The 21,376-nt window shown below is 42.5% G+C and overlaps 1 protein-coding gene across 10 annotated transcripts in view; it reads right to left on the minus strand.

Annotated features, from left to right (window-relative positions):
* Nucleotides 1–19,571: 19,571 nt before the first annotated feature.
* Nucleotides 19,572–21,376, minus strand: part of CELF4 (CUGBP Elav-like family member 4) — a 722,303-nt gene continuing 720,498 nt past the window's right edge. For 9 of the 10 annotated variants that reach the window (XM_037374241.1, XM_037374246.1, XM_037374243.1 and 6 more), the window contains exon 13: nt 19,572–20,167. The gene's annotated coding sequence lies outside the window, so the exon portion shown is untranslated. The remainder of the gene's footprint in view (nt 20,168–21,376) is intronic. The other variant, XM_037374236.1, reaches the window with a different exon arrangement.

Genomic DNA, 21,376 nt, shown 5'->3' on the forward strand with positions numbered 1-21,376 from the left:
AGGGTTAATACAATTGTACTGCATGTGCTGATCTGTTGCTTGAATGCCCCTTTCATGTTTACTTTTAACCCCCTTAACGAAGTCTGAGGTAGAGGAGAAGGAAATCTCAAAGTTATTAAGCGCTTGTATGTTTTATGAAGATAGGCATCTTCATGGGCGAAAGGTGTCCTCTGAACTGCTACTGCTACTGATGCTTACAGTGTTGGTTCTTTAGTTCACAGAAGACCTTATTTTGCCTGGTTCAGATGAAAATGAGGAGGCTACACACAGGAATAGGGAGAAATGAGAGAAAGGAGGAAGGAATGTATAACTGCACCAGAAACTGATCTGAGTGAGAAGAATATTTTGGATGTCAGAGTAGGAAAAATGCTTTCCCTTGGAAGGGGCTGACAGCTCTGGGCTTTTCCTGCTTGTTCTCAGCTCACACAGAGATACCTTTTCCTAATGAGACCAGCAACCATGGCAGTTCTCCATGGCCTCACATTACAGGGGACAAGGATGCTGGGGTTTACCATGGAGCAGTGCAAGTCACCTGGATGTAAGTCTGAAAGGAGGAGGCTGCTCACATCTCCCCTATCTGGCTATTTCCTGCTACATCCTTATCTACAACACCAGCCACTGGCAGTGCACTGCATTAAAAGGTCACAGACACTTTATCTCTTCAGTCTTTTCTTAAGATGCCATTGAAAGCTGTGCCAGCCATCTTTGAGTTACCTGCATGAGTCAGCCAGCTGGGAGGCAGCTATTTGTTTTCAAACAGTGCTCTACCCTTGGGCTGTTCTCCCGTGTTGGCTGCTCTGTCCATGAGATGTTGTTATTGCACCTCCACCCCATTACTTGTTACACTCAGTTATTCCCAAAATGAGACCCCAGCTCTGTAAGCCAAAGATTGCTTATTGTGTCTTTGCACTGCATCCAGCACAGGGGATGTGAGCTAGGGCATCAGATGGTGATTGAAAGGCAAGTAACAGCTGACAGTCCTGGCTGAAATGTATTGCCTGAAAATATTTCTCACCAGAAAATGGACTTTTTCATTAAATGGAATCTTTCTATATAACATTATTGGTTCTACAGAATTTTTCCACTTTTTATTTAATAAAAAGTTGTTTAGCTTTTTTTTTTCCTCAGTATTTTGAAAATTGTTCATGTTGTCCAGTTTAAAACAGGAAAATTCCTGCAAAAGTGTCTAGCTTAACAGAAGTTTTTCACTTTTTTTTTACTTTGGGTTGGAAAGTAGTGAATAGGTCTCACTTGCTCCCAGTATAACACTGGTCACACAATGAACTCGTCTTCATCTAGTGAGTGTCATGTGCTCAAACTAAATGGATGAAACCATTAGTTCAATAACGTTGTGTGTGATTTTGAGGGGATTGCTTTTGAATTTGTGGGTTCAAATCCTGTCTTGGAATGCAAGACATTTGAGCTTTGCATTTCTTCTGAGTTTAAATCAGTACCTTGAACAAGGGGAAGGGAAGGAATGTGTAGGGGAGGGGGAAGGGCAGAGAAGGGGAAGGAGAAGGGCAGAGGAGGGGAGGGGAAAGGAGAAGAAGGAGAAGAAGAGGAAAAAGAAGAAGGAGGTGGGGAAAAAAACCCCCATTGCTAGTTTCATGATTCCTCCATCTTCTTGACTTTTAAGGAATCAAGTCTTCCAATTCTTACAGGATAGTCCCTGAGGCCATGTTAAGTCACCCTTGTAATTACTGTCTTTAAGAAGAAAATTTGGAGTGCTTTAAAAGCAGATTCCCTTCTATTAAGAGACAGTACAGGTATGAAGCAGTGTGCTCCAGTGAGCTGGAGTTAACTCCCCATTTTTCCACCTCTGTGACTCTGGTACCAATCTCTGGTAATTTTGCTTTAGCAGCTTGGTTGCGGAGCGTTAACTTCTGCTCTGTGTGGTGAGAATACAGCCAGTATCACTGCGGGCTGTTGTGATGTGCTTTCTCGCAGGGATGCTTGGCTGGGAGGGACTGCAACTCTCCCCTCATGTCACATGGAAACATTTCAGGCAAAACCTTTATGATAAATTTGGGAATGTGGTAAGCCAGAAACAGCCAGAGGACTGTTTTATTAATCTGCGGGTGGATAACAATAAAAATGATGAAAGATCTAATCAGCTACATCATTAGCTAGAGGTTAGTGTGGCCAGGAGAGAAAAGAGGTGTGGGTGTGATGTGGGTGCTGGGGAGGGTTAAAAGACAGGGAGAAACAAGAGCATTCTCTGTAATGCTGTCGGACAGTAAAACTGAGAGGTGAAAATGATGCTGGAGATGATGCCTTTAAAAATGCAGTCTTCAGCACCCCTTTCTCGTTTGCCATTTCCTTTGACAGCTTGTTAATGCTGGGAGCACCCACATTTTCAGCAGCCACGTTGCCTGTTAGTACCTGATGCTCCTTGTCTCAGCTGCACCTTCTGCAGTCCTCAGCACCTCCTGGGGCAAGGCCGTGCCAGAACACCAACAAGACATTCCTTTCCTGTCTTGTAGAAGGTGGGGAGATGACTCTTTTGTGGACTGCATTGGAGGGTGAGCTGCTGCTGTGTTTTCTTCTGGTGTTTCTTCACCTTTTGCAGCAATACCTAGGAGACTTTGCTGATAGAAATGAAGGAGGTGGGCAACTCAGGCCTCTTTGGTATTTAGTATTAGCTGGTGGGGGGTTGTATATGGTGGGTGGGATGCTTATGGTGGTAGATAAAGGCTCCTGTGTATTCTCTGTGCCCTTTTTCAGTCTAGGTTTTTCTCTTCCTTTTGGCATAGTAAGGTGAGCAAATACAATGCCGGAGAGCCCTGTCTAAGTACCTGGATATGGAAGAACTTGAAGGCTCCAAGTCTCCATTAAAGCTTTGATTTGGCAACATCACAAAGTCCTGCAGTCAACACACCTGTATGCAAATGCATTATGGACAGCTAAAGAGCCTCTCTTCTTCTCTTCCTCTGTTGTATTTTGCAATGCATATTATTTGCTTACAATTCAGGTCTGTCTCATAGTCTCTGTGGTAAGAGCATATTGAGGAAAGTCATCTCCTTTCCCAGCAATTTTCTCAGCTTCTCTGATCATTAACATGCTGGAAATCACTTGAAAGAAACACTGCAATTTTTTAAGGGATTTTATTCATTTATTCATCAAGGTTAAGGACCCTGAAAAACTGCTGTCTACATCTTTTAGCACTTACTTCTTTCAAATCTCATATACATTATAGTCCTCAATCTGGAGTTCTCTTTTGCTATGAGGTTTTCTCTGCCTGTGTCTTTTGTTGCAGTCTTAATGTACAATAAACTCCTTTAAAAATCAGTTATACTGCTACAGTTGTCAGAGGAACTCAAGTGATCTGATGAATTTAGTAAGAATTCCAGGCTGTGAAACAGACACAATGAAATTCTCTGCTTCAGCCTACTTGCCTCATTATTAAACCTTCAGTTTATAGTGTGCAGACAGTCGCACGCTATAATTGAGGTTGAATTGCCATTCTCATTATAAATCCCCTTTCCTCGCATGCTCATAACTTCAGCCAACACGTGGGTTGAAACCGTGCGCACTCACTTTTAGCCCACGGTAGGATATTTAACTCCATGATCTATGGGCTCTGCTGCCTTGCTCTGCTGCCCCATATATTTCACTGCAACAGGAGCTTCTGGTGAGGTTAAAATACAAAACCCGAGAATTAACAGGTCTGCCTGGCTTAGGCACCAGACTTGCATTTGTATTTTAGGTAGCTAGTGAAGCCATTGCCCTTGTGAAGGCAATGACATTTGCTAGCCAGCCATCTGAGAGGGTGTTTTTTCAAGTTGCTGTCTGGCAGCTCAAGCAACGTAAGTCTCTTTGAAGCCTTGAACAACACCTGTCCCTCCCCATTGACTAGACAGGAAATAGAGGCATTTCCCTCGTTCACTGCTCAGAACTTAGGTACAGGTGACTCCGAGCAAAACCCTTCCTCTTCTTCCTTCCTCTGTGCCAGTAAGGTCTACCAGTTCAGTCTGGCTTTCAGTAGGGTATTTAGAACTGTGGACTAGAACCACTTGGATCACGAGCAATTCTGTTAAGCTCTCAGTGCCAGGGGCAAGGACCTCCTTTTCTCTCTCTATATGCCATGCTTCTTCTCCCTCCTCTCTACTTTACTACCAACACTAGCATGTAGAGGGAAGTGCTTGGATGCATACTCACACTGCATGGACCAGCCTGGCCTTTCCTCCAAGAAAGGGTGAGTTCTTTTCAGGTGAACAATTCAACATTGCATCTCAGCCTGGAGCCAAGAGCAAAAAGGAGAAGACTCATGGCTGCACCACTCGAGGAAGATGAAAAGATTTGGGGTTTGGAGCTCAGTTCTGCTCTTTGCCACAGGTTCTGTGCATGCCATCGGATGAGGCATTTAGGTCCCAGAATACTGGTATAGACCTCAGACTCAGATGCAGGCATTAGAAACTAGATGGGACCATTTCCACTATAACTATGCTTGGATGGATGCATGCCATGGAGGAAACCAGAGTATCTACAGAGACAGACTATGCAGCAGTGTCCTGGGCAGATGTCCATTCCCTGTCCTGTGCACTCTCCACTGGCAGAGGAGGTGTTCCCCTGCCCTAGATTCAGCACAGTGACTTACCCTGAGGTGCTTCATGATGAGGACTTGAGAGCTGAGAGTTTGCAAAAACTCATGCTGAGAGTTGGTGGAGAGGAGTGAGTTGTGAGGGTTGAAGAAAAACTAGCACATATTTGTCAAGAAACCCGAGCCAAAAGGATTTATGTCAAGAGATTTTTTTTTTTTTTTTTGGCAGTTATGAGAGATCACATAAAAAATAAGAAACACACATACTCATACATTTATAATGGGAAGAAGGAGGTGGAGGAAAGAAATTCGTGCTAAAAGGAAATTGTCGAGTTGGGAAGTGTAAGGTAGAGAAATAAATGACATCCTACAGCCAAACTACAGACCGAGACCAGTCCTGTTTGGAGACTTTTGGAGGAGTGCTTTTGATGCATGCTGTCAGAAAGACCATAGCTGTTCACTAAATCCCTCTCTCTGCCCTCGCTGTCACGGTCCAACAGCTGCTCATGGAGTAGACAGCAGTGCTGATGGAAGGTGCTGCCATTTATTGCCTGCAGTTTATTACCAAACCTACATTCCTGCAGCAGCGAGGGGAAACCTCTGCCTGTTTCTGGCAGCCTGGCATCTTATCGATTTGCCTTGGACAGTGCTCCAGGACTCTCCTCCACCACCCTTGATGTGTAAGCGAGCCCATGGTGGGGGCTGAGGACACAGGATCACGTGGCAGGACCTGAGGATACCATGGCAATATTTGCAGAGCTCATCTGCCAATGCCCCAAATCCCTGTTCTCCTCCAGGCATACGGCTCAGCTTTCTCACACCTCTCCCCCACTTTCTTTGCTCTCCAAGTGCTACTTGTAGGAGATGGGAGTGAAGTGACAGATTCTGAAGGAAAGGGGAAAACACAGTCTGTGCCTCTGAAAATGAGACCCTCCTGCATTCTTTATTCCTCTCCTGGTACTCGTCTCTGTCCCCAGCTGAACTGCTGTGACCAATTGCACTGAGAATTTTGTTCCACAAGTGCAGTGGAGATGAGGAAAAAGCTAAAAAGAGGGGAGGAATGTGACTCCTACGCTACTAGCATGGGGGATTTTGTTTGACATAACCTTTATTTCAGGTGACATGGCTTAACATCTTCCTTAATGCCACTTCCCACGTTTCAGGTCCACCCATCAAAGCCTGCACTCTCTGGAAGCCGGTGGTGTTTCCCTGCGTGGTATGTGCACATTTTGTGAATGTGTCAGAGATCTTGGTGCTAAGGCAAAGCACACTCTAGTGCTATTTTCCTCCATCGTAGTGGCAGGAGGGGCTGGGCATAAGCTCTCCAGGCTGCCCTGTATCAGTAACCTTAATAACTCCTTTCAAATCCTTCTCCTAAGAAGTACTTCTGACAATCACTGTCCACATGTGCCTGGACTGGACAGAGTTTTAAGAAGTAGGTTGGCTGGAATAAGGTGGCTGTGAGCTTTGCTGACAGTTATCCTTAGGAACTCTGTGAAGAGTTTCTGCAGCCACCAGAGCTGCTCTGAATTTGTAATGAATTTGAAAATCATGCCTCAAGTGTGGTCTGCTATAGAGGCAGTGTTCAATGAGGAGTCAACTCCAGCTAATATCAGGTCCAGCAAATGAATATAGGGTATTTGGGTAAGTCCAAGTTCTCCTTGGTTCAGACATTGTCACTAACACAATTCTGCTGCTCTCCAGTTTCAACCATCTGCAGTAAGCCTACAGCCAAGACAATTAAGGGCACACATTTTAAGGTGAGTTGTTCTCTTTCCAGAGACTGACTGGATGCCGGATTTGTGTATACATTTATAGGTGCAGGATATAAGAAATACATGAAGATAGTGTATGGACCTAGGAAGACAAGAACCATGGAATTTTGCTCACCAATCTCCACCTCATAGTTCTGTTCCTCTGATTAATCCTTCCTCCAGTACACTAACCATCGTCTGTAGAAATGTGGTAGCAAACACTTAGGCAGTGTATTTTATCTGGTGTTTGTCAGGCACTGTCATAGGGGGTTTTCTCTGTTGACCTGAATAGTTGACATCTACTGTTTCTTTCTTCTTATTGTTCCTCAGTTAGATTTTAAGCTTTGTGGGTAAGGCACTATCATTTGGCCTCTGTTCCTACAGTGAAGATTTTAGGCACCGTGTGGCAAGTCAGATTATGGTGACTGAAGAAGGAAAATCTTTCCTGCTGAAATATTTTCCACAAAGAAAGGTCAATCTTGAATTCTCCTCCATCCTTCATCTCCTTTGTAGTTACTAATATGAAAAAAAAATTGATTTTGAGCCTGCTGAACTTAAAGGACTTCATTATTGGATGCAAGTGTCAGTCCATATGCATTGCTGCAGTACCTGACAGGAGACTAAGTGTGTAAACGATCCTTCCATCTTCTTCCACTGGTCCTTCTTCACTGAATGCTATTTCCCATGAAATACTAAAATAACTAGCTGGCAACTTTTCTGGAAAGTTTTACTGCTTGCAAATCAATTTTTTTTTTTCATTAAGAATGTCTATATTTTGAGCTTTTTGGCCCCTCTGGGCTGAAAAATGTATGTTTTGCAGTCTGGGATTCAATTTTTTTTTTTCCATTGAGGTCTGCTAGGGAGACTTGTGGGAGATTTGGCCTCCTTCTTTCCCCACAAAGTTCAAGTAGGTCAAACGCTACCACTGATGATCTAACTTTAGCTTTACTCCTTCAAATCCCCACCAGTCTCCTGGACTTGACTTTACAAGTCCTTTCATGTCACTTCACACTGTAGTGGGAGGAAGTGAAAATTACGGGCCACAGGCAGGGTTCCAAAAAGTGCTCTCTCTTTCTCAGAAAAGGGCTGGCATCTTTCCATGGGCCTTCATTGTATTTTATAGCCATACTACAGTATTTAACAGCATAATTTAGTAAGTGTCGGTACTCCACTGCAGAGTGTGGAGAAACAGTCTTATTCAACCTCTGGCGACGTGTGCTGATTCAAACAATGCACCGTGAGGCAACGTTAATGTTTTCTGGAAATGGAATTGTAGACAGAAATGCCCTTATTGGCCACCAGCATAAATACTGATGTCATCCTCATCGGCAAGCAGAATTCAGGACCTTTTGCCCCTAAAAGGTGACTCTCTCTCATGTTTTAATTCACTTCCCACCAAATTAGCTACCCCAAAGTGCAGGCACACATTCCCCTGGTTTATACCTGACATCAAGACGATTGGTTTTGTGCTGCTCTTCACGCTGCACCTCTCTGAGCTTTTGAGCACTGGATCATTTAGTCACTGTTACTGCCTATGGTTGTACCTGAATTAGTTTTTTTTTAATTTAAAATTTAAATTTTAAATTTAAAGATCTAATGAAATTATTAGAGAAAATCAAAGTCCTTTCCCTGGATTAAAAATATATACTAAAGGTGTTTGCAGAAGACCTGCTGCAACACAAAATCTGAGTGAAACTGTTTCTCACCCTTCCAGCTATGGTGCCTCTTTGTTTCTTGTGTGCTTTAAATGCTTGGGGAAGATAGGTATGGCTGGGATCCTAGACTGCCGTCTGATTTAGGGAGTTCTAAGCATGGAGGGATGGGAAAACAGTGACTCTTCTGTCACAGAGACCATTTCATGTTTACCCCAGCTGTGCAGCCACCATCTGTGTTTTGCTGGATTATCACAGAGGTCAGCTGTCAAATGGAGTAGGAGGCGGCAACAGTTGCATCAGAAGCTGGTCAGATGTCATCTCCTGAGGAGATTTTAATGTGTTCTTCAGCCCAGGAGGCTGCAGTAGTCCATCATAATTTCTAGCAGCTGTATCAGACTTTGTACTCAGCATAAAAAGCCCCATCATATTAATGTAATATCATTCTTCACGCTTGCAGTCACAATGTCGGGCCCCTCCAGCAGGACTGGTGCAGTTTGGTTTATGCTGTATTGATTTTTGAGCTGTAGCCAGGTCTAAGTTGAAGCTTCCTTTGTGTACCAGCAAAGGAGCAGCGACAGTTCCTGAAGCTACCCTTCTTTCAGCTTAGAGACGAGTTCTGGTGTTGGGGCTGTGCGTACAATGTGTCCTGGCTTCGGCTCAGAGGTAGTAGGGCTGGACTTGGCCTGAGGAGGGCCTCCAGTGATAGCTATCCGGTGCACATGTGGGAGACCACCTATTCTCCACCATGTGGCACTGGAACTACTGTGTGTGGCACAGTAGTTCCCCACAACGTACACTGAAGTCCTTGTCCTCCTGTACACCTCAGTATTTCTTTGGGTCAAATGTTTTTGTTTTCACCACCCTCCCTACCCACATTGGTTTTCCTTGAAAAGAAACCTAGTCCAGAGTGGAGATGCAGTGAACCCTGGTGGATCTACCAGGTTGGACAATGGTGAGAAGAGGGCTGTACTGAGTGTCTGTCCCACAATGTAGGTATAATTGTGATCATGCAAATCTACCTGTAGAGTCTTTGAAGTTTTTATTTCATGAGAATAACAAGGGACATGGCGAGAAGGCAGACCTGCTTTGAGTAGGAAACTGGACAAGAAAGCCACAGAGGTTCCTGCCCATCAGCAGGGATGGGCTGCTGGTATTTGGGTTCTATACCTTGCTCTGTTGGGGAAGTTCAGAGCAGTGATGTCTATAGTAGTAACATACCCATAGATCTACACACATCTACAGCAATCATGGAACCATAGAAATGTGGAACATCCCACACTGGAAGGTTTCTTAGAGATCACCTGATCCAAGCACTCATGGGAAAGGGAACCTAGGTGAAATTATCTAGCACCCTGTCCAATCATATCTTGAAAACCTCCAGAAACAGAGACTCTACCACATCCCTGGGGAATTTGTTCTAGAGATTGACTGTTCCCCCTGTAAAAAATTTCTTTCTTGTATTGGGATGAAAACTCTCCTGGTGCAACTTGTATGCATTGTCCCTTGTCTTCTCCATGAGGCCTCTTGTGAGGAGCGTCTGTCCTCTTTCTTGTAGCTGTACTTTAAATTGACAACATATTTCCTCTATATCCTTCACCTAAGGTATCAAAGCAGACAAGGTTGTATATTAACAAGAATAAGCTAGCTGGGAAATGGAATCTCTTTGTATTTTTAAAAACCTCCTTTGTAAACCTCGAAACCAAGATGAGGCAAAGGCATATGCCATTTCACAAATGGATAAACTGAAGTGATGCAACCCAGAAACAGTGATGAGCAACACTGCCATAGGCTGAGCAGTGGTCCATACACTCCTCTCAAGATGGCATGTGGCTTGGTAACTGTCCAGCTCCACCATCTGCAGAGACTGAAACTCAATTGCTGTTAACGAGAATGAAATTATGGCAATATTAGCATAATTAAAATGAGAAGAATCCTAGTTCAAGGATGATTGATGCCCATGAAAAGCTTTGGATGGAGGCAGAAAAGACAGGTCCAAGACTGTTGGCTCAGACTTTATTACCTGCACAATTTCTGCAGGTACAGGAGGAAATGTCCTCAAAAAATAAAGGGTTTAATGTGGCTACTGACTGGTATTAAATAAATGATGCATGTTGGCAGAGCGATAGATGAGAATAGCGGAAAACACATTGTGAAAGGAACCAGAAGAATTGCTGTCATAAATCTCCCCAAACTATTCTAGTCAGAGCGAGGCTAAAAACTAAGCAAGTTACTGTGAGCATAAGGAAAGGGGGCTTTAGAAGAAACTTGTGGCTCTGTGGGTTCATTGACACAAATTTTGCCTGCGTGTCCACCTCTTAGAAGAGCAGCAATGGAGGGCCAGAGAAAGGAAAGGGTTTTGAAGGCGTGACATTGCAACTTGGATTGTTTGGCTTTTGGGTTTTATTTTTTATTTGAGGCAGGTTAAAAGAGCTCCAGGTGTTCTCTCTAGAAAAAAAGAGATTAGAAGGCAACATTAATCAAGTTTACAACATATTCAAACTAGTAGATAAAGAGGAGAGAAAAAAATACCTTGAAATGTTTTTCTAATGACTGCATATTTTAGCTGAAGAATTCACAAGGGCCGACATGGAAAAAGACTTATATATGCAAAACTAGGGTTAGAAGACAAAGTGGGATTATTTTCAAAGCTCATAAATAATTTAACTGTTGGAAGAAAAATGCAGAGGTTTCTGTTGTTCTTATTGCCAAAGGAATGACTTTAGGCCTGATAAAGTAAGGGGCTAAAGGGGTTTTCACACAGAAGAATGGCAGAGCATAGCTGTTTGTCTGTTACAACTTGTCACACCAGTCACGGTTTTTATTGGGTAAAAGATGGGCATGTTGGGACAGCATATTCTGGCTTCTCTGACACACTAAAATTCCTGCATCCAATGCTAAATGACCTTTTCATTGGAAAGAAATTGCAGTTTCTTGTTGACTTTTGTAAGGTGTTCACTGAAAGCAATTGTAAATGTTCCTATTAACTTTTTTCTTTTTTCTGCAGAAAGAGCCCATTGCTGAATGCTTTTGAAAACCCCACTTGCAAAAACCTGGAGGAGCCTTACAAAGGACCAGCCACTGGAAAAATTTGAGAGGCAGAGTGCCTTCTTCATTTGCATTTCTAGTTACCATGAAAATTGTGCAACTTCACAGTGACTAGGGCAGGTCATATAAAGGCTTTGTTATCTATTTTGCACACACAACAATCCGTGCCATCATCACACGTGCTGAGTCTCCACATCAGTCACTTTGCACAGTCTAGTCATGCAGTCAAGTGGCTGAAGTTCTCAAAGTCCCTCTTCTATATAATTTCTGTTCCTGCCAGCTGACAACAACCAATAACTACCCGTCTAGTTTGTATTCTAGTTTTGTTTTACTAAACTGACTTATCTTTTTCTTTGCCTTTGACTTCACATTTCCAGACAGTGAGAGAAGCTGGACTGACAGCCTTGAAACCTGCTTTCAGTGAACCTATGGTCTCTTTGCTTCAACACACCTCAAGCATGTTGGCTGGAAGTCACTGCTGCTCAGCTCAGGGAAGAGGTGTGTAGAAACTCCAGCACTTCTCTTCAGTATGCAGCACCCAGCCATGTGTGCACTCTGAGGCTATTTCAAATGGTAAGTGCAAACCATGGCTGATCTCTTTTACTTCCTGCTGCACTTGGCTTCTTTCAGTTACTACTTTCCAGCTCAGATTTAGTGGTTTCCATCTGCGCTGAAAGTGTTTCCTAAGTCAGCCATGTATAATACTTGGCTGTGACCATCCGCCCATCACCTGTGCGACAGACAAGGCGAATCCACGTGCTCAAGCACTGAAGGACTGATCCCTGAGAACTGACATCTCACTCATTTCTTGGCTCCTCTGCTAAAAGTGCAATAAAGGCACCAGCTGGGCTCATAAGCAGTGATATAGGCCTCTCTGATCTAACACCATCCAAAGATTTCACATAGGAAGGCTTACTGACCAGCTGGATGGCAAGTAGTTATCACCAATGACCTGGTACGGAGTCAAAGAAAGGTCCAGTTAGGCCAAGTCTACCCTCACCTCAGCTGCACAGACCTCTGCCGACCTTTCTTTAACATTTGCAGTTAGTGGGGAGGGAGTGCTGCTTTAAATCTAATGAATGAGAACCCTTCCTAAAATTTGGCATTTGGTGGTATCAGCCCCTTCATGGAAGGAAAAATCCCCCAGTTTCTGATTAAACTGGATCTGGACTGTAAGTCTCTCAGGCAAGTGTGTTGGTTTACATGGATTCCCTACCTCTAGGAAAATAAAGCACTGTAAATGTCCAGTATTTCACCCAAATTCAGCTTTCTCCCAGCACTGCAAAAGCTTGGTAGTCATGGAGAGAAAATATTTACTTAGTAAAGCTTTAAGATCAGGCTTTTGGGCTGGAAACTGGAAGGTATAAATAAGCCAGATATAGGACAACTCCTGCTTAAACTGCAGAGCTTAATCTGCAAAGCCAGGTATCTCTAGCTCTTTATCCTGTTACAGCCTGGACTGCTCTGTGCGACCCAGTCATCAGAACTGGGAGTTTTGACCAAACGATCTCCTGAGTGGGATGCTCAGAGTGGGCAGAGGAGGCTAATAGCTTTGTCCCGCATACAGGGCCAGCCTGCTCTTCTCAGCTTGCTGTTTGTCTCAGTCTAATCTCACGTTTCTTCTTGTTTCCTGAACTCATCTGCTTGCTGATTATCAGCTAGCAGAGGTATGCAGAGGGACTCAGACCGCTTTTGTCTTTGGCTTTTGGGCTGTGGAATGCTAATACAGGTGTTCTGGATAGCTGTCCCTTGGGGTTGGGAGGGCTGGGTCCAGAGGGCCAAGTATCTTCTTGTAATCAGTCTCCTGGCTGTCAGCCCTTAAACCACACCAGGCTGCTCCCTGGAGCCAGCTTCAGGGCACTTGTGTGAAAGGTGATGCCAAGCCTTAGTTTGAAGATTGTTGTGTGAAATTCATGTGCTCTGGCATGCTCTGGGGTCGCTACAGAAAGGAGCAACAGCAGAACAGACTGAGTGGAAGGAGTTAGAACAAGGAAAAATTGAGCTGACACTTTTCATCTGTGCTTACACACCATTGTAGCCGTGGCTGGGGGGTTCTATTGGCTTGGCTTAAAAAAGGTATTGCTAATGTCTAACACTTGATGACAGATGGTTCACCAATACTGCTAGGCCCATTGTCTCACTTAATAGCTCTTTGCTCTAGCTGAAAGAAGGTAATCTTTTCTTGTAGGGGTTGGTAGGAGGATCTGTGTATGGAGTGCCTTCTGACAACTGTTCCAGTTTTGGAGTCTGTTCTGTAGCTCACTGAAGTGGAATCGTCTCCCTTACGCCCTGGGAGGAGGGGCTCACAAAGGAGGAATCACAGGCACGATGCCTAATTTGTGGGTGCTTTTCTATCTCGTAGGACTCATAACACTGAATTCAGCAAATACATTCTCTGTGCCATGTATGGAAAAAGTAAAACATGTGATCTGTTCAAAGGGTGAGGAGAAGTTTAGGGTCTCTGTCTCTCCAAGGAGGAGAAGCACCCATTTTTGGGATGTCATGCTGTGGCTCCCTGAGACAGTTAACCCACCCACTCACCAGATGCCTGCAAACTTGCATGCTTGTGTCTCTTCTTTTTAAGAGCTGAAAGCAATAGCTGCAATCCAGCAACGCGTATGCCGCAGGAGACTGACATCAATAGCAGACTAAGGTGTACCAAGGGGGAATTCTGTGTCCCTTGCTCCTGGCGAGGTATCCTGTGCTGTACAATGTGCATCACTTTTATAGAAGCAGTGTTAGGAGCCTGGGTCTCCAAGGAGAAGTTATGGAGTCACTCACTTCCTGTTTCCATTTGTATTTCCACCTTTTCAAACAAAATGAGGCAAATCAGTGGGAGGGGTTCTGAATACCTCCCTAGGCTGCTTTATAGTTGTATGATCAGGGCATCTTCTGCTTCATGGGAGCCTCAGGGGGACAAGTCCAAAACATTGCTGTGCTTTTGAGACAGAACTCCCAATTTTGGGGATTTTTTTTTTTTACCCTCCTCCCTGTGTATTTACGGTTTTTCGTTAGGTTGACAACCACCCCACTGCCCACCCCCCCTTTTGGGGGGGGGGGTGTCACCCTGTGACACAATAGGAACGTCATATCTGAAAACAGTAGTTTCTAAAGCAGGATTTAAGTTATTTTTTAAATAATTAGAAAAAATTATTTTTTCCTCTTCCCCTGGACAGAGGAAGAATCTGAACTTGTTGTATCTCTCATGAATGCACTGTACCCCGTGAGGCTGCAGCTTGCAGGAAAAGGGCATGCTTACCTGTATGTATGCAAGAAACCTCCTTCCCCAGTCTGTGCTCACTTAAGGTAGTCCATGCCAAGTTCAGAACTTAGCAGATCAAGGCGCAGAATTCAGGATGGTTTATGAATGTCGTGGTGGGTGGATGTTTGCTACCAAGGTGTTTCTTGCCACCAGAACACGTTGTGTGTTTACCAGTAGTAGTGCTATACAGGTTCCTTAGCAGAAATGTGGGAACGTTTGAGGTTGAGTGGGCATTAACGAAAGCTTGTACAATATCAGTGGTGAATGCAAGTGTGCAGAGATGGGGCTTTGAGCAACCTGATCTAGTTGAAGATGTTCCTGCTCACTGCGGAGGGGTTGGACTAGATGGCCTTTAAAGGTCCCTTCCAACCCAGACCATTCTATGAGTCTATGAGACACCAGAGTGACCTCAATCCCTTAATAAATGGAGCACAAGGGCTCTGATTTGGTACCTTCCAAACACTTTTTTGGGATGTGTTTGGTCTATTGTGAGTGCTTAGTGTAGTGAGAGGGAAGCTGTGGGACTGAAACCTGTTCCAAGGGCTGATTTGCTCCACAAGTAGGACAGCAGTGCCGTTCCAGAAGGGATTTTCAGACCGCCTGCTGGCTAACTTGAGACTGTGGCCTATTCCCATTTCATCAGCTCTGGAAAGGTAGGACAAGCCAGGTAGTTTCAAAAGAATTTTGCTAAGGGACCTTCCTAGGCAACAGTATGAACATCTTCCTTCTCCAATGATGCTGTGCATAAGCTTGTGCAAGCTGCTTGGGCAGCATTTGCATGTCGCACTAAAGCACCCAGTGATATGTATTTCCCCATTTGCTAAACCCCTGCGATGTGTGAGCTCTTTCTGGGACCACAAATGTGAACACCTGACATGTTTCTAGACCCATGGGGCTGACACTGCCCTGGCACATTGGTACTGGGCTAAACATGCTTTTAGAAACTGGAATAATCAAAGTGGAAAACTCCTCATCCTGCTTCACAAAGTCATTTCCAAATGGTATCACAATTTTAGTTATGTGAAAGGAAAATGGGAAGAGCTCTGTAGCCTCATTCAAAGCCCAGTTCACCTTTAATAAAAGAAAGCTGTCTAATGGACATCTGCCTGGAGTGGGGATGAGGTGGAAGTGAGGAGAGGAACCATTTCCTCCTGTGTGTGCAAAGGAAAGGTGGCTCTGCAGCTATGTCAGGAAAAGTTGATATGGAAAAGTGACACCCTGCAGGAAAGGATTTACTGCTTTCTTAGAGACGCAGAAATGTGATTAGTGGTTGAGGTGTCTCCATGATGGTCCAGAAAGAATGACATGCAAACCATTTACCGAAGGTACGTGAATAGCCATCCTGGCTATTCATGGGGATGGAATTGCAGTTTACTATAATCACACTGGTGCCAAGGAGCACCTTGGTGAAGGATAGATGTTTGACCTTCAATAAGCCTTTAGTTTCATGTAATGTGATGTAGCATCTACAAATCAGAAAAAGGAGCAGCCAGTGGCTTTTGAACCTCTGTGATAGAGCACTCCCTATCTGCTGTACCCTGATGCACGTGGGTAGGCAGCTGCAGGCTTTCAGGTTGGCTTGGCCTCTTTCTTCATGTTCGTTGCTTCAGATTGAGTCTTCTCTTTGGCTGCTTGCCAGACCCAGCAAGACGGTCCCATGCAGGAACAGGCCCACGCTGCAAAGCTTTAATTGTTTTGCTTTACAGCACCTACAGTGTAAACCCGTGGAAAGAAGCATGGAGTCTCCATATGATAGGCACTTAAATCTTAAAACAGGACAGGTGTATTTGTACAGCCCGGAGAAGAGTGTTTATATCAACCATAAGGCCATATCTACATGTGTGCTTCAGCCCATCCTGTTTTAGTCTGTGTCTCTAACGTAACCAGAGTTGAGTATGGCAAGTAAACATCACTTAGTTCAGGCAGCAGTGTGGTCACAGCAGTGCTTTACTCCTCAGCACACCAATGTAAATGAACCTCCAGCTGGCTGAAAACATTGCGGTGCCTCCCTCCTTTTTGCAGACTGGGCTTGGAGATTTGCCTAGTTTTTGAGCTTGCCGCATAATGCATGGGGAAGTGCTGGGAGAAACGCAAGGACCATGCGTGGTCCCCTCTGTGTCACTCATAGCCAGATTCCCCAGTTCAGTAATCCCGATGGTGTCTCTGCAAAGTCAAATATTTTTAGAGGTACTGGCCTGGGCCACAAAGGCAGCTTTAATAGTGTTTTCAGGCCTCCCCATGGGAGCTGGCTGCTCCCCAACACTGGATATTTTATCTTTTGTGTATTACAGGGTACCTCTGGAATCTTGTCTCACAATCATTCACTGACAGCCCTCAGCTGTGTCTCAGTGGCCAAGGGTGTCCCCAGCTGTATGCCCCAGGGATGCCGCCCATCCTACTCAGACCACATGGCCATGGCCTTGCAGATACGTGAGGATGTACCTCACAGTCCCGTATCCACTGCAGAGACATAGCATCTTCCTCAAGGCAGGTAAGGAAGGGCTCTGGGGAGCTTGAGGGTCACGAGGGGGAGTGGGGAAGGCAGCCAGAGAAACAGGGAGGGAATCAGGCAACACCTTCTAGGGGTACCTTTGCTGTGCCACTGTGGGAAATTGAGTCTTCCCTATTTGTTGTGGGTTTTCCTTCTTCAAAGGGTAAGTTTCACAAGTGCCCCCTTGATTCTCAGATTGGCCCAGGTCAGAGGATATGTCTCTGTCCTTTTCACCCCTGCAACTCAGGGCGGGACACTGACTGGCCTTTGGTGAAGAAACTTCTTCTTACCAGAGACCTAGCCCTCATGTTCTAGCTCAGTGACATCTGAAGCCAATTCCCACGTCTTTAGCCTACTCAGCCCTCTACAGAGTAACTTCTCTGCAAAAAGACAGAGATGGGGTTGGTGTATGTGCTCTTCTGTATTTGCCTTTACCTTTAGATGAAAAGAAAATACTGACCATATTCCCTCCTTGTATTCATCACCTGATTTACATTTCATTTATTTCTATAGCCCTGAACAGACATTAGTAACTCATAATAGTAATAATAGGAGTTTCTACTAATAGAACTCCTTCCATCTGTGGAGTTCAAATTATGGACAAGCACCATTAGTCCCATTTAGAGATCGATTTAGCTGGTGCAACTTGTCCAAATGCAGATGCAGCTCTGAGAATCAGAAAAAAAAAATATGCAAAAGCTCCTGGTTTCAGACCCAGCCTTAGCTCAGCTGATCTGGTACAGCCATTTCAAGGGAAAAAAAAAAAAATAATCATTCAAAAGATGAGATGTGAGGGATGCTCAGGAAGAAATTGAGCCTCCTCTCTAGAGACTGCAGAATTTCACAAAGTTGTCCCAAAGCAGCAAAAGGAGCAATGTCCCAAGCTTTGGCCTCTATCCTTATCAGCATGAAAAAACCATGAGCGTGAAATCAAACAACGGTCTTCAAATGGGAGCTACAATGACTCTAATTTGTATGTACTGTTATTTGATCTTCTAACCTACTAGGTTTAAGGTAAACCACAGTGGAATAGCAAGCAGACATTAAATGAAACAGTGTCATTAATTCAATCCAATGAGATACGTTTTATATAACAAAGGGATTTGTTCTGATACTCAAACAATGTATATTAATGAAAAAGTCGAAATAGATTCATTTTGTTCTCAAAGCAAACACATTAAGGAAAGCCATCAAGAAGTAAAGAACATGGCATTATTTTTTTTAAACTGTGCTTTATTTAGGGCTAAGCTGGAAAGCGTCATTCAATAATTACAGAAGATTACAAGGAGTTTTAGGGAATTGAGAGTGAAAGAGCAGTTGTATGGAACTGCAGCTGCGTTACACATCTGTACTTTCTAGCTGTGGGCTCAGTCTGGCTGCCCTTACTCAGGCAAAATACCCTCTATATCCCCGTGGGAGTTCTGCCTGAGTAAGGGCCGTAAGATCTGGCCCAATAGGGAATTAGACTTAAAATTAAATTAAAAGAGAAAGGAAGAAAGTTTGAGATCGACATAAAAAACAGTAAGAAAAGCAAACAAGAACATTAAAACAGAGTAAAACCAAACAAAGAATCAGAAACAATTATCACACTGCTCAATCGATGCAAACAAGTGTGAGAATGATGTAAATCAAGTTATAAGACTGTGAAAATAAATTTTAATAAATATGATATACTTTAAAATATATGTGTTCTTAAATAATTCATTGTTTTTTCTGAGTCAGATTTTTTAAAGCAATGTCTTATTTTTTAACTGCTCTAAAGTCATTTACCAAAGATAAATATCGTGCTTTCATTAAATAGTTTTCCTTGTTTTTTCTCTATCATTACAATTAAAAGTCCTACAAAATATGCAAATTTATTTACAGAAACAGAGCCAGCATCTTTTTTTTTTTTTTAAACATCCCCCTGTTTTTCAAAATTCCTTGTAAACAGTTTCAGAAATTCTTCAAAGAGATTGTTTTATGTTACTTTTTGCTTTTATTTTTTTTTATTTTTTTTATTTTTTTAATTTTTTTTATTTTTTATTTTTTATTTTTTATTTTTTAAGATTAAGGTTCTAGGCTAATCCTTGCCCTGAAGGTTTCTAGAGCAAATATGGAAGCTACTGAAGCATAGGATGATGGGAATCTTGCGGACAGCAGATCATGAAGACATGAAGCACTTAGCTGTGTTTTGTTGTTCAAGTTAGAACTAACGTCTGATAAAAAGACAGCTGTTTTGTTTCCCATTTGCATTGTCTACAGAATCGAGTTTTGTTTTGTTTATTTTTTAATAGCTGGAATGCTTGCAGTTAAAAAAGCTGCCATAATAGCCATTTATCTCCTTTTTCTCCTTGATATATAACAGCATCCAACAGCAATTGGCAGAGTAGGAATTTATGCTCAATCTAAACTCTACAAAAATTACAGTTCTACAACATCTTTGATTTTAGCATTAACGCTAACTTCTATGTAGTATTTTTTTTGCCTTTTTTTTTTTTTATGTTGTCTAATTTTTTCTATTATATAGGTATTTTAAACTTTCTTTTTTTTTAAATTCTGTACAACTATTAGGATTTTAAATGGGGAGAGTTAGAAGCATTTACAAACCTTTTTTGTTTTCCATTCAATATCAACCATCTTTCCTTTCTCTTCTCTATGCCTTTTTATGTATTTATTTATGTATTTATTTATTTACTTTTTTGCTTTTCATAGATATCCATCTTACCTGCCTTTAACAGTGCGATCCTTACGTATTATACAGAAAACCATATGAAAGCTTCATAGACTCTAATTAATGTATAACCAAAGAACCTCCCAAAGTATGAAAGAACTATTATCTTGCTGTTTTAAAAGCATTTAAGCATTTTTTTTTTTTTTTTAATTTTACATATTTCATATAATCGCTCTCAAAAACTGTTTTAGGAACAGCTCAGAGAAAAGGAAAGAACTTCCATATTTTACATACAGCTACAAGTCTGCGGTAAAAAGTTTTGTCCTTTGGTCCCTATATAGCTAAGGAATGACAGATAAAGATGCTTAGTGACTGTTACCATGGGTCACGCATGGTAACCGCATCCTTGGTGGCAAACAGGCACTCCTTTGCCAGTATCCAGGTTTGCATCTCCTGTTTGAAGAAAAGCCGCTGTGGTGATATCAGTGTCTCTTCAGAAATCCTGGTTGATCTTGTTCCTGTTCTGATTTTACTTATGTGTTTGTTTGTTTTGTTTCAAGCGCATGTCCTTCGAAGTCAGCAGATGTGATACTTTTCTTGAAGAAATGTTACAGTCTAAACAATCAAAGAGAGAATAAGTCTGAAGTCTTCAGCTTGATTGATATTTGCTGATATGTCAAAGGTGTAATCCAACAGTTCCCGTTTTTTTAATATATATATACTTTTTTTTTTTTTTTTTTCTAATTGTGGCCCATTCAGCTGCTGCCCTAAAAAAATGAAGAAGATCATTGCAAATTAAATCAAAAAGGGGAGGGGGAAGTAGGGAAGGGGGGGAGGGTACTTGGGACAGGGGGGAAAAGACCTAAAAAATGAAAATTAAATTAAAAACAAGCCTGTTCTTTTGGGCCCAATCCTGCTCCTGTTGAAAGTAATGGATGTTTTCTTCTCCCTTCAATTGGGACAGGATGGGGCTTCTGGTTTGATGTTTTGCTTTTGGAGACATTGGCTCTGATTCTGCTCCCACTCAATGTCAACAGAAAGATTCCCCTTGACTTCAGTGAGAACCGGATCAAACCCAAAGTGAGCAAGGTAGTCACGATCATGATAGAAAAAATACAATTGTTCCTAATAGTAATAATAATAATAAATCAAAATAATAGTAGGGCATGTCTATGTAGATCTGTATCACTATGTATGTGCAGATAGCTGCATTTTAATTATTTTTGAGTGCCACTTTACAATGCCAGATCAAAATCTTGCTTGGCGGGCTTTTGTAGTGTGAAAGACATCAAGAAAGAATTGTTCTACATTTTAATGGGGTGCCATCTATGACAGTGTATGAGCTTTCTGTGGAGAAACAGCTGCCAATAACATCTACTCCTTTGTGACTGTCAGAAAGTAGGACTTTGAAAAGGCAATTTATAGGATGTTAAATTAAAAAAAGGCTGTTGGAATAAACTTTTTTTTTTTTTGCAAAAAAAAATGTAAAGCTAACATTTCTTAAATAAAAAGTTATTTAAAAAAATGTAATCATGATCCGACTAGGCTTGACATTTAAGTAGGATGCTTAATCATTAAGGATTAGCTCTTATCTCTTTCTAGCAAGCAGGTTCTTCTTATACACTTGGTGATTTATTACATCAAGAAACTTAGAAACTGCAAAAGGTCCACTCTGGTGGAAAAGTGTCATGCGGAATATCAATCCATGCTGGCAGGTTTTCACACTGTTGGTTCAACAAACAGCAAACCGTACACAGCAGTCTAAACAATTACAACACCAAAAATAATAATAGAATAAAAAAATAAAAAACACTCGTCAAGGACCCTTTTTCAGTTGTAAACAAAAAGATGCATTTTGCTTTTTGATCTGTATGGGTTTTTTTTCCCACTCAAAACAATCCCTCCCTCCCCCGAGCAATTAATTTTGGCTGGAGTTGCTGTAATATGGAACCTTAGAATTAGGAATTCTTGAAAAG

This window comes from Falco rusticolus, chromosome Z, assembly GCF_015220075.1.
Source record: "Falco rusticolus isolate bFalRus1 chromosome Z, bFalRus1.pri, whole genome shotgun sequence".
Taxonomy (NCBI): domain Eukaryota; kingdom Metazoa; phylum Chordata; class Aves; order Falconiformes; family Falconidae; genus Falco; species Falco rusticolus.